The 22,386-nt window shown below is 44.4% G+C and overlaps 2 long non-coding RNA genes across 2 annotated transcripts; one reads left to right on the top strand and one right to left on the bottom strand.

The window, feature by feature from the left end:
* Positions 1-4,942: 4,942 nt before the first annotated feature.
* LOC128120001 (uncharacterized) lies at positions 4,943-21,376 on the top strand. The gene is made up of 3 exons (XR_008221746.1): positions 4,943-5,039; positions 15,757-15,936; positions 20,883-21,376. It is a non-coding gene; the product is annotated as an uncharacterized LOC128120001 (long non-coding RNA).
* LOC128120000 (uncharacterized) lies at positions 14,091-19,848 on the bottom strand. The gene is made up of 3 exons (XR_008221745.1): positions 19,424-19,848; positions 16,547-16,623; positions 14,091-14,675 (listed from the first exon to the last, which is right to left on the bottom strand). It is a non-coding gene; the product is annotated as an uncharacterized LOC128120000 (long non-coding RNA).
* Positions 21,377-22,386: the final 1,010 nt, after the last annotated feature.

Below are 22,386 nucleotides of genomic sequence, written 5' to 3'. Positions count from 1 at the left end.
TAGCAAATGAATAAATAAGTGGAAGTTATATAAGAAGTGAACAGCTCTAACAACTATACCTTCTTGGTAACAAGGCCAGCCGAGTTCAAACTTGGACCACTCTGAGTTTTGCACTGAATCATGAGGCTGTGGGATAACCCTCCCCTTCTCTCTGTATTCCCTAGGCCCATCCCTCCCAACAAGCAGCCTCAAGGTTTGAACTATCCCAGTCTGATCATCCCAGCAGTCCAACTCTAACAGTTGGCCCTCAGCAATCCCACCCATTTAGCACTATAATCTTTTTGGAGGAAGGGGTTTGGAGGCTGGAATCAGGCCTGGTGAGTTTAGGCCCTGAATAGATCATGGTCTCAAAAGAAAGTATAGACTTCCTGGTGGGGGGAGCGGATGGCCTTACAGGCCCCCTACCCAAGTCCCCCTCAAGTAAAGGCAGGAATACATCTTTCCTTAGTCTCGGGGCCACTAAATAAACACAGCCCTTCTTTTCTGAACATTTCAGCTTTGCTCCAGGGGACAAGGAGGTCCTTCTCCCACAGACATGCGGCCTCCATGGAAATTCTCTGTACTTGAGCTACTTTTATGTGACACCTCCATTCCCCATAACCTTAGCCACAAATCACAAACAAATGTCAGACACTCAGCTTCCTTCTAACGTCTCATTCCTGACATTATTCTTCGGTCTGAAAAAGCAGCTCAACTTTCTCATTTTCTCCAAATTCAGAAAGCTTGTCTTTTCTTGACATTTTATCCTGCACCAAAGTAATCCTGCTCGTTCTTCTTTCTCCAAGGAAAAGTGTGGATATATGTAGACAGAGGTAGGGTTTTTGTCCCGACCACCTGTCCCAAATAAACACACAGAAGCTTATATTAATTGAAAAATGCTTGGCCAATAGCTCAGGCTTTTTACTAGCTACATTTAAATTAACCCATTTCTATTAATCTATGTATTACCACGTGGCTCATGGCTAGAGGTAGCATCTTGCTTCTTGGATGGATGGCTCCCTGGCATCTCCCCAAACTCCACCCTTCTTCATCCCAGTCCTCAGTTTGATTGTCCCGCCTAACTTTATCCTGCCTTGCTATAGGCAAATTAGCTTTATTATTAGCCAATGAGAGTAATACATATTCACAGGGTACAGAAGGATTATCCCACCGCAGATATACATACACACACACACACACACACACACACACACACACACACCCCATATGTGAATATCATCTTTAAGACGTCATTCTTCCCTCACTTTCTGTAAGAAGTCAGTAAATGTTTAAAGCTCATACCCAATGATATCTCTATTACCGGGCCCTAATTATTACCTAATATTACTAATATGCCCTCTTCTTTAATGGTATCATTACCAATAGGGCTGACATTGACATGGGCACCAGTCAAATCTTCCAAGATATTATTTTGACACTCATTTTTCGGGATCCCAGTGGTATTCCTCAGCCCCAGACACCGAACACCTCTCAACATGGTCACTCCGCTGTTTGCAGGCTCTCTTCCTCATCCACTCCCCACTTGCTTTCTCTCTTTTAACACAAGCTGTTGCTTCTTCATCCTCTAGGATTTTGGTCCTGAAACAGCACAGTAGATACAGGTCTGTGATCTCTCACATGGTGACCCTCACACATCTCTGATTTAAAAAAAAAAAAAAAAAAAAAAAAAAATCCCCATTCAAAACAAGCACCATTTTCTCAACCAGAATTTTCAAACCTTGTTTGCTGGCAGTATAAATTGTAACCAAGGTTGCAGGATGTGCCTCGGGCAGTGGGTTTATTTATCTCATTCATTCCGCCTTTTAACATCTGCCACAAAGGCCATACTAGCTCTCTAAAGGACAGGGTTGAACGGGGTCAGCTGGGTGGGTGTGCAGCTTGTGGCGGGCAGGCCACAAAGCATGGCCAACATGGCTCTCGGGTCTGATGTCATCCACCGAAAAGTCTTTGTAACTTGGTCTTTTTGTTTTGTAAGTCCACCGGGACAAGGAGCCATCGGCGGGGGCAAAGGAAGTCCTCCCACTCTGCATGCCCACCTTGGGTAGCCCCTGCCTTCCCATGGGCATTGCCATATCCTAGGAGCACAGGATTCCTGGCCATCTATACGGTCTGGAGTCCAGAGACAGTCTTCAACAAGACAGACACTTTACATCTGGGACTAAGAGGGAGCACAAACGGCACCTAGGGACTGCATCTTCTACTCCAAAGAAAAACCTGAAGCAGATAGAGAACAAAGGCCATGGCATGCTGGCTGTTTTTCCTATCACATCCTTTGTTACTCCAAATGCTTCCTTGTTAGAATCAACAATTGACCCCAAAAATAATGACCTGGGAAAAAAAATAGATTAAGATAGTACAACCAATAATTCCTGTGACTTTGAAGTCCCCCTAACTTACTGTCACATAAAAGGGCCAGAGTTGGTAGAAGGTTGCATTTCCAGGGGCGGGCAGAGGAGGGGTTGTGCCCTTTTTTATTGCATTTCCACTGTCTTGGTACAAACAAAATACACACAGGAAATGTGTCTACTAAAATGTTCTCACTGTATTTGCACTGAGAACTGATATTGGGCAGTGCAAAGATGAACAGAAAAATTCACGCTAAGAGTTTTAAATGTGAATCCTTCTTTACTTAGATCTATGTGAAATGACAAATTGAAACCACCATACCAGGTTGAAGGTGAGGCTGAGGGAGAAAGGAAATGCTGTATGTTTCAGTAGCTTTTAACTATGTCTTTTTTTTCTTTTTTATTCTTTTTTTTTTTCCTGCTTTTTAAGCAGGAAACACTGCATTCTATTTTCAAAGTGGGCCATGCGAGTTATGTATCCACCCCAGGGTGAGAAATGAAAGGGGTCAGAACTGGGCCAGAGCTCAGCAGGATGCAGACATTTGTCTAACTGCTCTTTCTGACACCGGCCCCGTCCCACACTCTAACCCCTCCAAGGGAATCTTATCCCACCCTGAGTTAAAGGCAACTGTCTCACTGGGAGTCGTGTCTCTCCGACACCTCCCCAGCTCACCTGCCTTCCTTCCTCCCTGGCTGTGCTCAGGCAACCCTAGCGCATTTCTTCTAACCGGTCAGGTGTCCTTCCATCCGGGGGCACCATTCCTGAGAGCTGCTTTGACCGACCCTCCCACCCATCTTAATCCCATCCCACCCCACCCCGAGTAACTTAAGCACTGCTTCTTTGAATCCTCATCCAAGGGCACCACCTCCTCTGCTCTCCTAGTCTGCAGTAGTCCTCCCTTACCATCCTTCACCTCCAAACTCATCATGTACACTTAGCTTCCCTGCTTATTCTAGGTCTCCTGCACTGGAAGGGAGCGCCATAAAAGTTTTGTTCTATTTTGCTCACTTCTCTGTACTCAAACTAGGTCAGTCCAGATGTTCACTAAGGAAGCCAATGTATTTTATAAAGTATGAAGTCGTTTAGATGGAGATAAGGAAGGCCCGCTTTAATATGAGACATAAATCTGAATGAGCTTTCATATGACAAAATTATCTGTCACTGGGATCCACAAATGGTGCCTCATCTCTGAAGTCAGGAAGTATTTTGTTTAAGGAAATCCACCCAAACAGGGCGCCAAGGAGCCTGCGGCTGGGGAGAAGGGAAGTGGGATTCTGCCTTTAATGAGCATACCATCATGAGCAATAACCAGGAGCAGCTAAGGCCTCCGGTTGGGTTGCAAAGTGGGCATGATGTAATATAATACCTGCCCTTCTATCTCACAGGCTCCTTCTGTGTGCCGTACATGAGATTATGAATGTAAACATCTTTTTGCAGTGCTGAAACATTAAAGAAATCTTTGTCCTGCTAATTAAGGAAACAGAGGGCTGGGGCGGGGATGGGGGATGGGGGATGGGGGATGGCAGGGCTGTGGGGCCATTAGCTAAGACTGGTGTTTACAGAGACAGCCATGGAAGGCATCACAGCCGAGGAGGATAGCCGCTGATCTCTCGCAGGGTGACCCCCATACATCTCCCCGTGCGACGTGAATGTCACTGAGCCCAATTAGCATTTAGCCTTTCACAGAACATTCAAATTCCTCAACTTCCGAGGGCAGCCATGGCCATATAAGGGAAGAATGGGAAGCACAGATAAGAGGAAAGGAATGAAGAGGCAAAAGGTTATGGGGGGAGATGGAAGGTTTTACATTCCCCCACACACAAAGGACAAGATGCTGCCACAAACTCTGTGATCTGGGGAAAGAATCAACAAAAGAGCACTGGCCAGAAAGGCAGGCCATTCCATTCTCTGCCCTCACCACACAAACGTGTGGTGCGTTCTTATTATTGTTATTAGGGCTAATCTGATTTTCCTTGCAGAGTGTATTTTTATGTGGTTTGCCTTCTGTTCATTTGTTTAATCTTTTATACCCTTCATCGTTCTCACTATGCACAGTTATACACAACCCCAGTCCGCTTTATGCCCCGTGGAATGTATCTTGCCCTGACCCACAGCAGAACTCTGCATATCAGGACTCTCCCCTTCACCAGAATACATTTTTACAATTCATTTTCATACTAACGATGCGCCTGCAAAGACGGTAAGGCACAGGAAATCGAATTGCTCGTGATTTTAAGTCAGGAAACAGAATCATTTTTTTTGAAAGGCCTCCTGAGACGTTTCTGGTCATTTCAAGGCTCCAGAAAACTTAAGCAGAACACTTAAAAAAAAACGCTTTGACGTGTACCAACAAAGGGAGGTAGAAAAGGCTGTCAAGAGTGGGCAGGCTGACAGCTCTCCTGACGAGGGAACCCCTGCACTCTATTTTTAAACCCATCTGAGTAATTTAGGAGAGAAGTCACCATGTCTCCTGATAAAGCCTTCGGGGGCGGCTGGAGGATAAGTTTTCAGCACTGAAAATGGCAGTGCCGCCCACACTGAGAAGGCAGAGCTGCAAGGTTCTCTGTCTTTTAGCAGAACCAAAAAGAAAGGAAGAAAAAAAGTGTGCATTTCCTGAGAGAAAATGCCCAGGAAAATGGAAGCAACTACCCAAAAAAGAGAACCCGGAAGTCCTCGGATCCTCTGAAAATGGGGTAAGCACCCCCTCACCAGTATTGATACCGAGCAAGAGATGAGCATGACATAGAGATTAGGTGAATAGCATGGAGAAAAATTGCTCATGGCATAAGGAAGTACTGTTGTTTCAAGTAACTCCATTGAGAGATTCTTGATTGGAACCATGAGGATGGGCAGGCCACTAAGAAGGCAAAATGACTTGGTATGGGGATGAGGGAACCCCTTACCTCCTGGCTGTATGAAATGCAGTTGATGACGCTGTACCTTGAGGGCTGCCATTAGGATTAAATAAAGTAGGCATCCGTTAACACCACCATGGTGGAAGGCTTGTCCTGGGGTCCATAAGACCTGGAGTGTGTGGAAAGGGTATTAGCATAAGCCACCATAGAGGGCCACTATACTCAGTGCCCTTTTGGGGGATGGGGATGGGGGCAAAGAAATAAATGGGCTCCCTGCCTTTCTCAATTCTAATTAGACTAATACCTGGTCTTAATTTGTCACCTGACTATGACCAGTCTACACTCCCCACCCCCAACACCCTCCACAGGCGCGCGCGCACGCACGCACACACACACACACACACACACACACGCCCCAGGCTATAGCCAAGGGCACAAGTAGTACCAGTGGCCAGCTCTGGATGACTGACCCTGACACAGGCCCCTAAGGGCAATTATTTGACTGAATAGAGTCTCTTATTAGAAATTAATTTCTGTCAAACCAAATTACATGTGAACACAGCCTCTTTGTGATCACTACTGTGATTTCTGGAAACAAACATAGGCCCTACTGTTGCCAAAAGCAAGGCCAGTTTAGGACAGTCTTGAGGCTTGATTGGCCAACACAGCAACAGGTTCCCCAAGGCTCACAAAGGCATTTGCCCTGTGGAGGATAGAGAACTGCCTCATCTTCTAACCCTCCTCCTGCCTGCCCTGTACCCACTGCCCAGGGCGTGTTCTTAGAGACTGGAAAGCATGCTTCATAGTGGAGACCTGCCCTTGGACCTGAGTGTCTTGTCTTCCGAGAGCTTGTGTTTACCCCTGTGAAAACAGAAGAATGACAACCCTATTGCCTGACTTTCAGGACTGATATGGGGCGGGGTACAAACGAGATAACATGTGAAGCCCCTAAAATGCAGAGGACAGACCCTCCAAGGACAATTATTCTGTCTCCTATCATCATCCCCCTGCCTGGGCATCTGTCTTAGTTGGGGTTTCTATTGCTGTGATGAGACACCATGACCACGGCAACTCATAATGTGAAACATTTCACTAGGGCTGGCTTATAGTTCAGAGGTTTAGTCCATTGTCATTATGGTGGGAAGCACGGTGGCACACAGGCAGATATGGTGCTGAAAAGGTAGCTGAGAGTTCTACATCCAAATTGGCAGGCAGCAGGAAGACACTACCACACTGGGCATGGCTTGAGCATCTGAGACCTCAAAGCCCAACCCCAGTGACACACACATCCTCCAACAAAGCCACACCTACTCCAACAAAGCCACATCTACTCCAACAAAGCCACCTACTCCAACAAGGCCACACCCCTAGTAGCGCCACGCCCTATGGGCCAATTATTCCAACGCATGAGTCTATGGGGGCTATTCCTATTCAAACCACGATAGCATCCTACACTGGGATATTATCTTCTGCAAAACTGCTCCTCCATTTGGGCCACTATACTCAGAGTGGTGTGAGCAGGGTAAGGTATTGTTTTCTTGTGGCAAAAGGTTGAAGCAAACAGAGATCTGAGGTTAAAATACTGTAGGTCAAATGTACATCTCTCACACATATATAATACAACTTTTGATTTTCCTCTTCTGTATTCTATCTTCGACATCTACATCACGAGGGTAAAAAGGGAGAGTTGCAGGTGGAATGTCTATTGTGTGATGCTTCTTTATGTACTGATATATCATCAGTACTGTCGGGAAGTTTGATCTGGCATGGCAAGATCTTTTGTGAGTGAAAAGAACCTCAGTGTGTGTCCTTCTCCTGACTGAGAAGGAGTACAAGGCCCAGTGGGAGGTCAACCAGAAGGGGATTACCAGAGGAATTCGTGAATATAATCCTATCTATGTAAACATATAAATGTGCCGCTGTTAGCTTTGTAAGTGAGGATAGAACTGGGTATAGTTGCTCACAACTATCATCTTAGCACTCGGAGAACTGAGGCAGAGGGATTGCCACAAATTTGAGAACACCCTGAACAACATGATGATTTCCAAGCCAGGCTAGGCTATCGAATGAAAAGTTGTCTCAGAAAAAAAACAATCTATAAAAGTTAAATGGAAAAAAATAGACACTTTAGGGCTGGAGAGATGGGTCAGAGGTCAAGAGCACTGACTGCTCTTCCAGAGGACCCTGGTTCAATTCCCAGCACCCACATGGCAGCTCACAACTGTCTGTAACTCCAGTTCCTGGAGACTTAACACCCATGACAAAACACCAATGTATGTGAAATAAAAATAAATAAATTTAAAAAAATAGACAATTGGTTATGAAACTCATAAATTTAAATATCCCTTTCTCAGCAGTTAATAGACAGACTAGCAAAATGTAGTTTTGTATATATATATAGTCTTTCCCTTCCAAGGCTCAAGGATCATCATGGAAGAGATGTTTAAAAACTGCAAAGACCAAAGGTAGGGACCCAGTTGCTGTGAAAGTACTTTCCAGACAAAGCAGAGTTGCTGACCACTTGAACTCACAGTGGCATTCCTAAGACCTTCCTCAAAGCAAGTCAGCCAAAGATCCAGCACGGATGGCTGAAGGCTCACAAAGCACTAACTGAGGATTCATTGACAATTGATAACTGCCAGGGGAGGGTGTCTTAGTTCAGGTTTCTATTGCTGTGAAGAGACACCAAGACCATGGCAACTCTTATGAAGGAAAAACATTTAACTGGGGTGGCTTACATTTTTTCAGAGGTTTAGTCCATTATCATCATGGTGCAGCATGGTGGCGTGCAGGCAGACGTGGTGCTGGAGAAGTTGCCAAGGGTCCTACATCTTGACTTGCAGGCAACAGGAAGTGGTCTGAGACAATGGGCGGTATCCTGAGCATATATGAGACCTCAAAGCCTGACTCCACAGTGACACATTTCTTCCAACAAGACCACACCCACTCCAACAAGGCCACACCTCCTAATGGTGCCACTCCCCTTGTGGGCCACTCTCTTTCAAACCACCACAGAGACTCAGTTTTCTTCAGAGGTAGCCCTTTGATAGGTCACCCAATTTCCAGGGGATGGCCTTATACCAGTGTACATACTGAGGGTACTAAGTGGACTGGGTGGGTTTAAAAGCATACATAAAGTTAGGAGGGGAAAGTAATGGTAGAGGGAGTATGGGAGGAATTGGAGGGAATGGAGTATGGAACGGATTTGATCAAACACATATTTGTGAATGAAATTCTCAAACAATAAATAGATGATGTAAATTTGAACAACCACCAGGAACTCACTGATATTTACTTGTAGACCATTGTATCCATCTATTACAGAACATTTATTTTTTTCCAAAGCCCAAGATCTGGTCTTCAAATTGTGGCTAAGCCATAAAACAATTCTATTTTAAAGGGTTGAAATTACAATTTTTAAAGGGTTGAAATTACAGAGTTTATTCATGAACCATTATAAAGGCAAATTGGAAATCAATAATAAAATGTGTAAGACTTACTTCCAAATATTGGAACTATTGCATAGGACCAAGAAAAAAATATGAAGAAAATTAGAAAATAAACTAAGCTGAATAATAGTGCCAGCAGAAGGCTGGAGAGATGGCTCAGTGGTTTAAAGCACTGGCTGCTCTTCCAGAGGACCCAAGTTCAATTCCCAGCACCCACATGGCAGCTCACGACTGTAACTCCAGTTTGAAGGGATCTGACACCCTCTCACTAATGCACATAAAATGAAGTTGTTTTTTGTTTGTTTGTTTTTTATTTTTTGGTTTTTTTTTTAAAGTAGTGCCAGAAGAGTCTCTGTTTTAGTTTGGGTTTCTATTGCTGCAATAAAATGCCATGACCAAACGCAATTTGGGAAGAAAAGGGTTTATTTTGTTTCTACTTCCCCAACACAGTCCATCACTGAAGGAAGTCAGGACAGCAACTTGAGACAGGAATCAAAGCAGAAGCCTTGAAGGAATGATGTCTATTGCCTTGCTCAGCCTGCTTTCTTACATACCCCAGGACCACCTGCCCAGGGCTGGAACCACCCACCATGGCCTGGGTTCTTCCACATCAATCATCAGTCAAAAAAATGCCCCACAGACATGCTTATGGATCTATCCTATGGAGGCTTTTTTTTTTAGATCATGATTCCTTCTTCCCAAATGACCCCACCTTGTATCAAGTTGAAAGAAAAACTAGCCAGCACGGAGTCTATCGTACTTTGCAGGACAGCAGCTAACAAGGAGGCCAGGAAAACCTAGAGCTTCCAATGCCAAACATAGAAAAAGGAAATCTGAAAATTAGGGACCCCAAGGTTCCTACACCTGAAATTAAAACAAACAAAACCTGAATTAATAGAAAGAAAGAAAGAAAGGAAGGAAGGAAGGAAGGAAGGAAGGAAGGAAGGAAGGAAGGAAGGAAGGAAGGAAGGGAGAAAGAAAGAAATGCTTTAAAGAAGAGCAGAGATCAAGGGAACAGGAGACAGACAGACTAAATTGAATATTAACATGACAGAAGGGTAGGGGAAAGGCACTTGAGCTCTCTTTTCTCCAAATGTCCTACAATTCTAAGTGCCTCAGACTCCCAAAGACTTTCTCCAGGTCCCCGGGTGCCGCCTCCTCAGTCTATTTCTCACGTATTCACTCATTTGCATGTTTCTCCCAGGCCAGGGCTTACCCAAGACTTACCTCTATCCCCAGAACATGAGCGTCCCATCCATCACCTACTTACTGACTTAGAGAGGGTGGGGGTCTGCATCCGGCTTTTTTAAGGCAGGTACGTAGTTGACTGCTGATGACGTAAGATGCCAGACCCAGAGCTGTGCGTGTGCCAGAGTGAAAGCAGGCTCCTAACAAGGTCCTTTTTCAAAACTTCACTTTACAATAGGGTGTGTGCCAGGTACACAGCATTGCCTTACATACTCGATTCATTAATACTCACTATGTCCTTATTTGCCTCTGCATTCTACATATGCCTACTAAGCAACCGCTGTGCACCAGGCACCGTTAATTACAGTAGTTATAATGTATCTGTTATCATATTCTATTTTACCCTTGAAAATACTGAGGTTTAGACAAATTAAGTTTAGCGTCAGAGTACCAGCTGAATACAGATTTTCAACCCATCCCAGAGATCAGGGTTTTTTTGTTTGTTTGTTTGTTGTGTTGGCTAAGTTTGTTCTTTCTGAGACAAGATCTCACTATGTAACCCTGGCTTGCCTGGAACTCCTTTTGTAGACCAGGCCGGCCTTGAACTCACAGAGTTCTGCCTGCCTCAGCCTCCAGAGTGCTAAGGTCACGGGTATACCGCTTGATTATTTCTTTAAATCAGGGAGTAGGCTCCAAAAACTTAAAAAGAAAACTCTTTTTCCCTAAGTCTCACTACTTCCCATCTCCTCCCTCCCTCAGGGTTTACTAAATTCTATCAAATTACTAACCTAACCCTAGGTACAGTTGGGAAAACCTGAGTGAGGGCTCCTGACCTTTGGATGACCTCAGTTCCACCCCCTTTGGTTAGGGCATCCCTAGGCCTCAAATCTCCACAGCAGTGGGATTTAGTTGTCCTTTTGCTCCAGGGCTCATTAGAGCCAGCCTTTCTCACTCAACATCCCACCCACATGTTTCTCTAGCCTGTTGGGAGAAAGCCTGCCTCCCTTCCTGCCAGTCAGTCTCTTGATGGTGACTGATTGATTGGCAGCTTTTCTTGGGTTTTGTTCCGTTCACTTTCATGTATTTGTGGGTTTTCCTTTCATCCACGGCGGGATAAAAAGCCAGGCTGCTTTCTCTCTTTAACTTAGACATCATGAGGAATCCTACAGCTTGGCATCCCCTTAAGAGCTTTGTTTCTGGCCTGATTAGAGGTCTCGCCACACCAGACAACCCCCTTTTCACCTGGCCTGGCCCTAGACTGAAGGAAGCTACTTGAAAAGTCAGAATCAATACAAAATCGTCAGCATCCCTAACATCATCAGATGAAATGTTTCCAAGTGAAAAAAAAAAATTAAGAAAGGAAAAAAGAGAAACAAAAAAAGGAATGTCTGAGTTAGCTGGGTCAAGCACCCACCTTCCCCATGGGCCCCTGGGAGAGCCAAGAGCAAAGCCCCTGGGAGGAATGACCTGCAATAAAACCACCCAACAGTGAAAACACAAATTTTCAGGCCGAGGAGATGGCTGAGGAGATGGCTCTGTAGGTAAGGCCCTTGCCCTGAAGGATTGGTAACAGATTTAATAAACCGAAAGGAAGGTACTTAACAAATTTTGTGTGAAGCTTTCAAAATCCTCTAATTCTATCAATGGTCTCCAAATTAAACGCATCTCCCATGGGTGGGTGGAGGGGTGGGGGGGGATGTTAGCGCCTATTTCTATGGGTGCGTGATCTGCTCAGAAGTGACGCAACCTTCTGTCTGTGGGGTAGTTCCTGGATGCCTTTCCCGTGATGGGGAAAGAGAACTGGGCTTCATTTCTTCCGTGCCTCAGAGAGCACGCCATGTGGACCTGCACGTTGAGGGCTGTCAAGCAGGAAGTGTTCAGTAAACAGAACTTGTCCTCCATTGATTTTGGGTTTACTTTAAGAAGACACTTATCTCTTGTAAAAGGACTGCTTCCCTTAGCCAGTCACCTCTTCAAAAAGGCCTGCAAGAGACACTCCCTGAGGACGTGCAGAAGCCTGGGTCAGCAACTCATGCTTAGAAACAAACAACAATTATCTACATCTGTATATCATGCCCTTCCTTCTAGAGCAGTGGTTCTCAACCTTCCTAAGGCTGTGACCCTTTAATACAGCTCCTCATGTGGTGGGGACCCCCAACCATGTAACTATTTTCGTTGCTACTTAATAACCACAATTTTACTACTGTTACGAATCAAATTATAAATATCTGATATACAGGCTATCTGATATGCAAGCCACAGGTTGAGAGCCAATGTTCTAGCGCAACTCAAGACCCTACGAAGGTATGCACAGATGAGCAAGGCCATGGGTAACACACACACACACACACACACACACACACACACACACACACACACACAGAGACTACAATGGCTTGTCTGGTCCATGCTTTAAAACATGACTATAGCCGGGCGGTGGTGGCGCGCGCCTTTAATCCCAGCACTCGGGAGGCAGAGGCAGGCGGATCTCTGTGAGTTCGAGGCCAGCCTGGGCTACCAAGTGAGTTCCAGGAAAGGCGCAAAGCTACACAGAGAAACCCTGTCTTGAAAAACCAAAAATAAATAAATAAATAAATAAATAAATAAAACATGACTATAATTTCTTCAGTTAAACAACCAAAATACACAGTGTTAACAGGCAGACCTCTAAAAGCCATATTGTTCAACATTATCATTTTCTAAATAACGAAGGTGAAACTTGCTATAAATTCATGCCAAAGAATCTATATTCACCCAAGGGCTGAGGATGTGGCCAGTAGGTAGAGTGCTTGCCTCCAGCAAAAGCCCTGGGTTAGGTCCTCAGCACTGCATAAAGTGAGCATGGCGTCCACATCTGCCATCTTAGCTTTTGTGATGTGGATGGATCAGAAGTTCAAGGTCATCTTCATCTACATAGGAAGACCGGCCTGTCACAAAAAAAAGAGAAGTGGGGAGGGAAAAGGAGGAAGAGAAAAGGAGAGTGGGGGAGGGAAGAAGAAACTATTTATATTCCTCAGAAATTTGAGGCAGGTTAGAATTTCTCCTTAAAATAGAAAAATTAAACAAGCTGGCAGGTTAGACATATCTGGGTTTAAATCTCAACTCCAACCTTGACCACTTTGGTGAATTAATCTCTCTCAGCCTCCACTGTGCTACTTGTAAAATGGAGACACTATGGGAAGTGATCTGGAATATTCCACTGGGATTGACCAGTTTCTCTTTGTTTGTTTCTGGAATGCTCTGGTGGACGTGAGTATAGAGCGTCCCAGAAGTCTTCAAGTGTCATACAGCCCTCGCCAGGAGTGTCGCCGGCAGGAAAAATAGTTTCTGATCATCAAGAATAGAAGGAAGAGAAACAGACATTGTCACAGACTATCACTTCTCCCATCTCTTCTCTAAGGGCGGATTTATCGCTACTAGAAGTCATTTGTTTTTCCCAAACTGACTTTCCTCTACCCTGCCCATCTTAGCTGTCGGCTCCCAAATTCTATGCTCTCCCTCGAGTCACGTTCGAACGTGAACACAACACACAGAAGTGAAGAAAATCTATCTTTAATCCCAGCACTCAGGAGGCAGAGACAGGAGGATCTCTGTGAGTTCAGATCTAGCCTGGTCTCCATAGTGACTTCCAAGGCAGCCAGGGCTGCATAATGAGATCCTGTCTTTTAAAGGGGAAAAAAAAATTCTTTTGATAATGTGTCTTTTCTCAGTTGAATTTGTAACTCGCCCCCTAACTGGAACTAAAAGAGCATAAGGCTTTCCTTGGATGTAGAGATAACATGAATCTATTATTCACCAAGGTAATGCTCTAAGTACCCAGAGCATAGAAATCTATATAATTCCATGTCCTTCTACTATCTCTCCTTATATATTGTAATAAGGAAAGTGGCACAGGGAAGGTTAACCAACTTGTTTGAAGTCAGGCCACCAGTGACAGAGCTGGGATTTGAACCTGGTAGTGTAGCTCCGGAGTCCTTGCACTTAACACTAGAGTAGAGGAATCTGAGAGTCGGGAGAAGCACCAAGGTCTAGACAAGCTGGTCAGCTGACAGCATCTGGCTTGGCCACAAAGGAAGAATTCAACCAATGGCGATTCTATGTTTATTATTGGAAAATCATCTGCCGGTGGCTGTTGGTGATATTTTTTCATCTCTTATCTAGGGCTTAACAAGAAACAAGAAATCCAACTGCTGAATAGTAAAACCAGTTAGTGTTTTAATGAACTGGAGATTAAGAGGTGGTGTACATGATACTGGGTTTCCATCAAAAAAGACAGGGACAAGAGAATCAGGGGCTAAAAAAAAAAAAATGTGTGGGAATGACCCAGTACCACCCAAAAAGCATCCCAGTGAGGAAAAGGCTGTTTTATTTCTTGACCTTAATACAACCAGGATGACATAAGCCGCAAACCCTTGTGGCTCAGATTCTACATTTATTAGCCTCCTTCCAGGTACACCCCACTCCCCACAAATCCTCATCCTGGAAAGATGAGCAATAGCCACTTCTCCGTAGCTGGGCACAAAGCAACAGTTGAAATCCCAGGCTTTGGAGCAGACCCACAGCTTCAGAAAAGTTTCCTGGGTGGGGTGTGTGCAGTTGAGAACCCAGGCTTTGGAGTAGACCCACAGTTTCAGAAAAGTTTCCTGGGTGGGATATGTGGCAGGGAGTGGGGAGGTGAGCTTTGGCAAGTGATTTCATTTCAAGTTGCTGGATTTCTGCTTCCTTGTCTGAAAGATGAAGAGGTAACAATGCTATGAAACCGACCTCAGAGCCAGAGAGATGTCTCATGGGTAGGAGTTCATACTGACCAGACCCACGTCAGCTGGTTCACAGTCACCTGTAACAGAAGGAGATCTGACACATTAATATCACCTTTTCGGGCCCTGAGCTCACACAGCACATTTCACCCATGACATACACAGACATGTAATTTTAAAAATAAAAAAAGAATCTTCAAACAAACAAACAAACAAAAAACCAGTCCTTAGGTGGGTGGTAGCAGCACAACCTTTAATCCCAGAGGCAGGCGGATCTCTGGGTTTGAGACCAGCCTGGTCTACAGAGTGCGTTCCAGGACACAGAGAAATCCTGAAATCTCGAAAAACCAAAAGAAAGAAAAGAAGAGAAGAGAAGAAGAGACAAAAACTACCTCAGAGAACAGTTGAGCCAGCTTAGTAGTAATGGCACAATGTGTATTCTTCAGTAAGCTGAGACATTGAATGTAGCACACGGCAGAGTACTTGCCTGACTCACACAGCACCACAGTGAGGTCCCAAATCACAAATGTCGTGGTGCTGGGGAGGGACTTTGTGATTTATCATCTTTTCACATGATTTTGCATGTCTCCACACAGTAGGCAGAGAGATCTCACGCTCCTCTGAATTTCCACACTATTTTTTCTGGATCTCTTTTTGTGGAGAGGGCTAGCATGATTCTCAGTGGGGTAGCCAAAGCATTGAGCTCTCTACATGAATTTTCTCAGTTAATACTGTAACGACGCTGTAAGGTCAATAGTACTATTATCTCCATTCTTTTTTTTTTTTCTTTCTTCCCCAAGACAGGGCCTCTCTGTGTACCCGTGGCTGTCCTGGAACACACTCTGTAGACCAGGCTGGCCTCAAACTCACAGAGATCTACCTGCCTCTGCCTCCCACGTGCTGGGAGTAAAGGCGTGCGTGGCCGCCACCAACTGGCCTCCCCATTCTTTTAAACCTGTAAAAACAGGAAAACTTAGCGAGGCTAATAAAGGCTACCCAGGTATGTAATGATGCAAGTAGTATTTGAATCTGCAAGAATCTAAACCCAGAGCCTGGGCTCTTAACTCATTACTTTACATCTATCAGTTATTTATATTTACTATCTTTCTATCAAGGCTAAAGGTCAATATTTATATAAACCTAGCTTTCTGTGTTTTCCAGGACGTTCCCTAAGTACAATGGGTTGTCTACCTGTCACTAAGTTAGTGAGAAGTCTGTACTGCAATCACATTCCCCAGAGACCCGTCAATCATCATCTCTTTGCACCGTTTTAAGTGACTGACATCAGTTGTCTCGTTGACCTTCAAGACTCCAATTACTGTTTTCATCCCCACTGTACAGGTGAGAAAACCAAAGTGAAGGGAGTCTGAGTCCAAGGTCACATGGCACACAGGTGAAAAATCTGTTCCACAGCCATGACCCCATCAGTCTACAGCCAGCCTGGGCTACAGAGCAAAATACTATCTAAAACAAACAAGTCAACGTATTTCACTGCTAGAATGGATAGAGACCAGCGACCATTCTGATGTTTCCTTACTGAAAGGGCTTAGAAGTAACATTGGACCTAGGAGAAAAGGGTGAGTGATCACAAAGCTGTATTTTCATAGGAAGTGCACAAATTTTTAAATCAAGTTCCAGGGGCCACTGCAGGTTGTGGGTGGACTTTGTGAGGGAAAATGAAAAGGATAATAATCATGCCTTGTCTGAGGATATATGAAACCTGTGAGCTGGGTGAATGTATTTATGTGCCAGTCTTGCTCACCATTTTCCCACAGTGACTGAAATGCCAATAAAGTGAAACTTCAAATCATCCAGAGTTTCTGGCCATGGTAGCACCAATCTGATGAGAATAAATGGTGAAGCAGGCCTCACAGAGCCTGTGTGAGGGTGTTGACAGTCACCCACAGTGGCGTCAGCTGCACAATAATGGTCTGTGTAGAAAGGGACCCACCTCATTCTCCAGAGACCAAGGCTTCCGGGTGGAGACGTGATTCAGGAAAAGGAAGATGGCATCATTCAGGCCGTTCCCTGAAGAGGTCCGTCCAATGCATTGTGGCAATCACAAAGGCAGGCATCATTAGGAAGGATGTAGAAAACAAAATAGAAAAGCACAGACTTGGAGCACTCATACACACACGCGTACACACACACACACACACACACACACACACACACACACACACACACGCACACAGACACTAGCGTTCATCCGCTCTAGAAATACCACATGGAGTTCTAGCCACCAAATGTCATAATGAAACTGGAGGTTATCCAGAGAAGGTCGAGTAAAATGATTAGGGATTGAAAAGGAAGCAAGGAGGCTTCAACACACGCGAGCCTAGAAAGACAAAACTGTGAGAACTGGCAGGCCAGAGCCACGAAGTCTTCAAGTACAGTCCACACAAACGGAGACACCAGATCAGTAAGACAGACCTAGCAAAATGAAAACCAAGTGCTTGTAAAAACAATCCACGTTTTCGTGTCCCATTCTGAAGGGCAAGACATGAATTACGGGAAAGTCCAACTCTGAAACCGTCCATAGCTGCATGCTATAACTGTGTGAGGTCACAGCTAAGCTATGTGTGCTTAGCTTCTGGAGGCCCATGTCATAGTTAGCAAGTCCCCTTTCATAAGGCTCTTTAAACACACTTGTCTGGTACATGGCTTATCAGGGTAATTCCCAAACTTGACACTCAAAAAAAAAAACAAAAAAAAAAAAAAAATCACCAAACAATCCAAAAACAAAAAACACCCAGGGACCTTTTATAAGAAACAGGCTCTGGATTTTGTTTCCATTGATTTTGACTCTATAGTTCTGGGGCCTGGCAACCCTAAGGGAAAAATCTTCCACAAATAATAATTGAGCTTGTGATATGAATAGGTGAACTTTACTCACATCCCATTCTGAAATCTACCACTGAAACCAGAAGTGAGATTTTTTTTTAAAATTAATTAATTTTTATGTTATGTGCATTGGTGTTTTGCCATGGGAGCTGGGTCCCCTGAAACAGAAATTACAGAGAGTTATGAGCTGCCATGTGGGTGCTGGGAATTGAACTCAAATCCTACTGGAAGAGCAGTCAAGTGCTCTTAACCACTGAGCCATCTCTCCAGCCCCAAAGTGAGATTCTTTTAGGCCTAGACTAGGTCATGCACCCTTCCTAAGGTCGGGATGAGGTTTACCCCAGGGGGAAAAAAAAGTTATTGAATAAGTTAGATAATCACCCTCAGTCATGATGCTTTCTCCATCAAAATTAACATTCCTTTATTTAATGTAAAGCAAACAAATAACAAAAAAAAAAAAAAAAACCCTGTGTTTAAGCTGTTTTGATGGCATACACCTACAACCCCAGCATTCAGAGAATGTCTTACTTGGCTGGCAGGATAGTTTAGTGGGTAAAAACACTTGCCTCCTGTAGTTGTCTTTTTTACTCTTTGGGGGGCCCACCACCCAGTTCCCAAATAAAAACACATGGAGGCTTATTCTTCTTTCTTATAAATGTCCAGCCTTAGCTTGGCTTGTTTCTAGTCAGCTTTTTTTTTTTTTTTTTGGTTTTTTGAGACAGGGTTTCTCTGTATAACAGCCCTGGCTATCCTGGAACTCGTTCTGTAGACCAGGCTGGCCTCAAACTCAAAGAGATCTGCCTGCTTCTACCTCCCGTGTGCTGGGATTAAAGGTGTGTGTCACCATTGCCTGGGTAGCCAGCTTTTCATAACTTGTCCCATGTACCTTTTGCCTCTGGGCTTTTACTTTTCTCCGTTTCTGTATATCTTTTCTTTCCTTCTTATTCTGTTTCTGACTGTGTAGCTGGGTGGCTGGCCCCTTCTTTTCTTGCTCCTTGATTTTGCTCCTCCCAGATTTCTCCTCCTACTTATTCTCTCTGCCTGCCAGTCCCACCTATCCTTTCTCCTGCCTTGCTATTGGCTGTTCTGCTTTTTATTAGACCAATCGGGTGTTTTAGACAGTAACACAGCTTCATGGAGTTAAACAAATGCAACATAAAGGAATGCAACACATCTTTGCATCAGTAAACAAATGTTCCACAGCACAAACAAATGGAACACATCTTAAAATAATATTCTACTCCGGGCGGTGGTGGCGCACTCGGGAGGCAGAGGAAGGTGGATCTCTGTGAGTTTGAGGCCAGCCTGGACTACAGAGTGAGTTCCAGGAAAGGCACAAAGCTACACAGAGAAACCCTGTCTCAAAAAACCAAAAAAATAAAATTAAATAATAATAATAATAATAATAATAATAATAATAATAATAATAATAATAATAATAATATTCTACAATAGCCTCCAAGCTTAAAGACCTAAGTTCAACCCCCAGGATCCACATGGTAAGAGAGAATCAACTCCTGCCAGTTGACCTCTGACCTATACACACACATATACTCACACACATGTGTGCACATTCATATACACACTAGCCATGACACGAGACACACACACACACACACACACACACACACACACACACACACACATATATATATATATATATATATATAATCATTTATGCACCTAAAAACCTGAAATACTTCTTCAGTTTTGAGAAGGAATCCCAAAGATATTTGAATGGCATTCCTACTCCACTGTTAACTCTAGAAAACTGGGGGAAGTAAAACTACAAGAACTATGGCAGTAGCTGCTGAAAACTATGTCATCCGCGTAGGACAATGAGATAAATACAGCTAAACGATTTCGATTTCACTCAGTGGAAGCTCGAGATTACTTCTCACAGCCCTGCATTCAAACCCGTTTCATGTAAGACGTGAAACAGGTTGTGTTTACCAAGAATGACAGCCACCCAGCCCCATTGCACCTGTTCTCCCACAAACTTGGTCCTCCTCCATCCAAAGGCAGGTTGCAATGGCCCCTTCTGAACTTGTGTTCAGAAGTGACTCCTGAGGCGGTAAACGTTCCCGCGGCTTCCACCTCGTGCTCTCACTGGGATTTTATCCATGGAACCTAGCCACCCTACTGTGAGGAAATCTAGGCCATGTGGAAAAGAACCAAAGTTGCAGGCTGCAGCCCCTGAGCAGCTCCCAGCAGCCACTGCCAGATAACTGAGGGAGATGTCTTAGAACTGGGTTCTCTGGGACTGAAGGTGAGCTTCAGAGAATTTCAGTGAACGTCCAGCGAACCAACCTGCCAAGAGCGAAGACCACCCTTCCTTCCTGAGCCCCACCCAAGTACAGACTTATAAACAAAATAAGTTATCATTGGGGTGTTTTGTCATGTACCAATAACTAACAGAAACATAAGGGTCATTCTTGCTATAATTATGGGGGGGGGGACTATTTTCAAAGATCTCCTTCCACACCTTCTTCTTTTCTTCCTTTAGTGTATATAGTAGTAATTAAACTGAAACTAATAAAAAGTCATCAGTGTGGGGCTGGTGAAAGAGCTTTGTCGGTAAATCTCTTGTCTTACAAGCAGGAGGAGCTGAGCTTGATCCCCAGAACTCACAAACCAGGTGTGGTGGTGTGATTACCCCAATGCTGGAGAGGTAGAGACGGGAGGATTCCAAGTAATTGCTAGCCAGCCACCCTAGCCAAATTCACAAGCTCCAGGCCATTGAGAGACCTTGTCTAAAAAAGAAAGAAAGAAAGAAAGAAAGAAAGAAAGAAAGAAAGAAAGAAAGAAAGAAAGAAAGGAAGGAAGGAAGGAAGGAAGGAAGGAAGGAAGGAAGGAAGGAAGGAAGGAAGGAAGGAAAGAAGGAAGGAAAGAAGGACAGAAAAAAGGAAATACAAACAGACAGGAAGGAAGGAAGAAAGGAAAGAAAAAAGGAGAAAGGTGGATGGGACCTGAGGAATAACACCCAAGGTTGTTTTCTGTCCTCTGTGAACATGTACATACAAATATCACAGACACAAAGTAGTCAATATGAATTCAGAATGTTACCTAGGTAGTAGAGCGCTTGCCTAATATGCCAAAGACCCTGGGTTCAACCCCCAGTACAACTAAAATTTTTTAAGAATGTATTTTTTGCCAGGCAGTGCACTCCTTTAATCCCAGCACTCAGGAGGCAGAGGCAGGTAGATCTCTGAGTTCAAGGCCAGCCTGGTCTACAGAGCGAGTTCCAGAACAGCCGAGACTACACAGAGAAATCCTGTCTCAGAACCCCCTCCCCCCCCAAAAAAAAAAGCTGAATATTTCTTAATTTTTAAAAACTATAATAAAAAATTAGATTTTCTCCAAAAGCCAGAAAGGGACAAGTCTAACAGAAAAGGAACAGTAGAGTTTGTGTTGCTGTTGTTAATTTTCTTGGTGTCTTTCAGGATGTCATTTTCCCTGTGCCTTTGAGAGTTCATCTTCTGAAAACACAGTGAGTCGAAGCTTCTCTGTCATAGACCTTCCCTGCTTTGTCTGGGTAAGTTGCTGGGTCAGACTGCGGATGCGTAGGCTATTCATCGTTTCCTTTGTAAACATTAAAATACAGGCTATAAAATATTGTTTGCATGGTTGAAACAAAGCAGGACGTACAAGGAATCCGCTTGTCTTCAGAGGGCCCTATGATTTGGGGCAGTCGGAGACCGACACGGTGATACCTGGGAGCACGGCCTTGCCTTTGGCCTTGGAGGGTTCCAGTCAGTCTTTGGGTGCCCTTTATTTTCACCTTGTTTCATCAAACGAACTCACATCAAGGGCTGAATAAATATTTGTGAATGGTTTGAACTTTGTTCTGTGCCCTTCAATTCTCTTTGGACTTGGAAGGACATTTTAAAGATTCATCTCCCCAAACTGGACCCACTCAGAGCCAGTTGCCAAGTGAGCGCCGAGGACGCAGGGATTGGATAAGAATGTTTGAAAGTCTTGAAGGATATTTGAGAAACTGCCTGTGAGGAACTGCATATAAATTTACTACCAAAGTAATCCTTGTGAAGCAGTTTACGGTCTGTGGACTGGTTTTCTAAGGGCTTTTCAAGGATTTTGTCCTCCAGCCAGCCACCATGGGACCTTTCTGTATCCTTCTACGCCACTCCACTCTGTCTCCCATTCTTAATTCTCTGGCTCTCGTTCTGCAGACCTCCACTCTTTCTCTTGCCCTTCCCTCACCCACCCTGACTCCCTCTCACAAATTTCTTCCAGAAGACTCAGAGCGAGGAGGGGAGCTGCATTCAGAAATCCAGAAATCTCCCTCCCCTGACAGAGGAGTGTGAGCAAGGGTCAGGGCCAGGTCAGCAGCGCTAGCAAGAGATCCTTAGGAACACGGGTTTTGTAATTTATGTGCTCATCGGGCCCCGGGGTTGGGCAACTTCTCTCTGGAGAGGAAGGGAAGAAGCTTCCAGATGAACTGACACTTCTCTGGCAGCTTGGCCTTTCATGATTTGGCTGTGGGCATCCCAGGCCGGGTAACCTCTGATTCCTCCTCCACTTCCTCGGCTGTAAAAATGGAGGCGCCACTTCCTATCCAGCATCACAGGATGTTGTAAAGAGAGGAGTAAATACTGAGGACAAGCAGTTTAAAGTAGACAGAGCCTCGGAGGTCAGTTCTGAAAGGTAACAATGGCCAGTGGACACCAACACAGGAGAGAGAGAGAGACAGAGAGACACAGACAGACAGACAGACACACACACACACAGATTCCCCAACACAGCACTAGATGCCCCATATGGGTGGATATAAATGTTCCCCAGCTCTCACTTCCTCAGTTTCCCCTTTGGAAGATAACAATAATAAAGCCTACCTCATAGAGCCATTCTGAGGAGTAAATGTGGTATTACTCGCCATGTACAGTATGTGGTACCTATCATAGACAGTTTCAACCCCCCTTCTCATTT

The sequence above is a fragment of the Peromyscus californicus genome, unplaced genomic scaffold (assembly GCF_007827085.1).
Source record: "Peromyscus californicus insignis strain IS unplaced genomic scaffold, ASM782708v3 Scaffold_24__1_contigs__length_46423439, whole genome shotgun sequence".
NCBI lineage: Eukaryota > Metazoa > Chordata > Mammalia > Rodentia > Cricetidae > Peromyscus > Peromyscus californicus.
This window is presented reverse-complemented; position numbering and strand designations above follow the sequence as displayed.